At 41.0% G+C, this 2861-nt stretch overlaps 1 pseudogene; it reads right to left on the bottom strand.

The window, feature by feature from the left end:
- Nucleotides 1-1283: 1283 nt before the first annotated feature.
- LOC123457351 lies at nucleotides 1284-1779 on the bottom strand (annotated as a pseudogene).
- Nucleotides 1780-2861: the final 1082 nt, after the last annotated feature.

Below are 2861 nucleotides of genomic sequence, written 5' to 3' on the forward strand. Positions count from 1 at the left end.
CATCTGATAGGGCCCAGGAAACATTACAGAGGAAGTGGTGGATGAAGTATGAGTGCTGTTCTCACTGCTAGCCCAGAACCTCCTACAGGGATATGGGTGTATATGGTGAGGATTCTCAAAACTCATCAACACAGGAAATCAGGGGCTGCTGTGAGTTTAACAGTAAAGGAGACTTGTATCAAGCCCTCCACGGCTCAGGTAACATTGCAGAAGAGGGGACAGAAGGAATGTAAGAGCCACAGGGTGGGAAAAGTTTTTTTTTTTTTTTTTTTGAGGCATTGTGCCTCCTCACTACAGAAACTAAATGGTGCATTAATGACCCCAAAATAATGTCTGATAATCTCACTGAGCAGGGACCTCAGTGAAATGGGACTGTGCAGGGAACATAATTATATAATTCATGGGAAATAAGCACTTTGAAATATGTTTTTTTATTTGATTTTTTTACTGTAAAACTTATTTTTTATTGAAAAGTCATCTTGTGCTCATGCTAGCTGTTTTCTGTTTTGCCACACATTAATGTTAAAAATTAAATTACTGCTTATGTGCAAGTAGTGTGTTTTCCCCATGTGGGAACACTGATTATAAAAAGGATGACATACCACATGAATTAAGTGTTTTTTTTTATTGAAACCTAGCAAATTGTCTAGTTACATTTCCCCACAAAACCACAGACCGGGTAATAACTAAGTCTCTAGGCAACATATTCAAAGCTGTAATTAAAAATTTAAAAAAAATCCACTCCCCAAAAAATAATAATGAAAGAAAAACCAAACCCCAGTCCTCAGGTTCAATGAAGAGAACCCAGCTACACACGAGCTAATCAAGAGCAGTGTTCTGCTTCGCTCAGGAGGCTGGAGACATCCTAACAACTCCAGTCAGAGCATTAACTTCAGGTTGCCTGCTTCCAGTTTCCAACTCTTGAATAAAGATCCTAGTTTTTCTATTATAAAACCCCTCTTATAAGTTGTTTTATTTACAAAGGCAACTCTGAAAAGTTCACTGAAGTTAACTGAACAATAAACCAGGCAGAAATCGCTTTACAAAAAACAGAAGAAGCCCAAGATGCCACTCTCTCCAGAGAAACCATAGCTCAGTTTTATTGAGAGTAAAGAAAGACAACTTTTGCTCACACTTGAAGGAACTCTGCCTTTAACTTGGAATCTGTACTCAGACTCCACATGCAAGGAGGACACTATTATGCTAATACAATTGATTTGCTGCTGCATTTCCCTACTGTGTGTCTAATACTAACATCACAAACAGAGGAGTACAAGTAGTATTTGGAACAATCCTTATAGTGTTACAGTGTCAGGCACAACCTTTTATTTCTCTTCACACCACTGGTTCTCTTTGTGCACTTGGGCCTCTTCCTCTTTGGTAAACTCATTTTTGATATTGAAGGTTTTGCGGATCTCCTCAGGAGTCTTCCCCTTAATCATATTGGCAGCAGTCTTACATGTAACATCCAGCAAACCCTTGATGTCTAAGTAGTTTGCAGCCAGAATAAGTTCAAAAAGTGTTCCTTGGTCAACTTTCAGGAATTTTTGGTCCCACCCAGGGATATCATCAGTCCGCTTCTCTTTGGTGGGTGCACCACTGACTGACCTTTTTTAGTATTGCTGCATTAACATTTGGTAGGGGAACTGGGTCATCATCTCCTTCATCATCCATTCCTAAATCTTCCAACATGGTTTTGATGGTCACAGACTGCTTGGCAATTTCTACATCAACTTCAAATGTCTCTCCATCGGAACTTTGCAACTTAATTGAAGGCATGGCGTTAGGGGTCAGCACTGTGGGCCGAGGCCCACGGAATGGCATCCGCGCACGGGAGAAAAAGAGGGAGGACAAGGCCACCGCAATATATTTTTATATTAAAGAGCTCAATTAAAAATATGAAAAGAGAGCAGGGAATGGGATGGAAGAGAGGAGGGGTGGGAGAAGGCTTAATTAAAATTTTTAGATGTTTTGAGGGCTGGAGAAATTGCTTATTGGTGAAAGTATTTGCCTGTGAAGCCAAAGAACTCATGTTTGAATCTCCACGGGCCACATAGGCAGATGCAGTTGCTCAAGTGTGCAGTGCTGCACATGCCCACAAGGGGGTGCACGTGTCTGGAACTTGTTCACAGTGAATGAATCCCTGACACACCCATTCTCCCTGCCTATCTTTCACCTTTCTCTCTCAACAAATTTAAAAGGTTTTTGAGTAAGCCATGTAGAAACCTACTTCCCCACTAGCATATAAATATATGAAGAGAGAGAGAGAGAATATGAGTAATTTGGATGGGGTAGAAGTTTCCTGTGAAGGTAGACAAATGATGTGCTTAAAAGCCAAAGGTTATTATTAGAAAACTTTCAGTACCAAGGGTTGGATAATTTCTAGTGAGGTTTTCACTAAGGAGGCCCCTGATGCCCCCACAAACACTGAAGACTATGGCCAAGGTCTTTGGTTGCCCACCAGAATTAGATGGCAAGATCCTACTGCTGAAGACCCCATATGCCTGTGCTGAAGGTAATTGAGAAATGTAGCTGCAGGTGATCTGAAAGCCTTTTCTATGTTGACTAGCTGTCTAGATGCTGAAAAGAGCTATGCACCTTGTTTGGTGAGAAGTCATTGATGTTATCAACCAACAATGTACTCTGCAAGCTTGATGGCTGGCCAGCCAGGCCAAATGTACAACTGGTGCAATGGTGGCATGCCTGTTATGGGTGAACGAAGTGCTCTCTGATTGGATTTGAAGATTGTTCCAAGGGAAAGTATTGGTGGCTAGTACTGAAAACTTAATAAAAATCTATTGCTAGGCAGGACACAAACCCTTGAGGGAAAATTACTACTGTTATCAGGTTAAATGGATATA

This window comes from Jaculus jaculus, unplaced genomic scaffold, assembly GCF_020740685.1.
Source record: "Jaculus jaculus isolate mJacJac1 unplaced genomic scaffold, mJacJac1.mat.Y.cur mat_scaffold_37_1_1805170_arrow_ctg1, whole genome shotgun sequence".
Classification (NCBI taxonomy): domain Eukaryota; kingdom Metazoa; phylum Chordata; class Mammalia; order Rodentia; family Dipodidae; genus Jaculus; species Jaculus jaculus.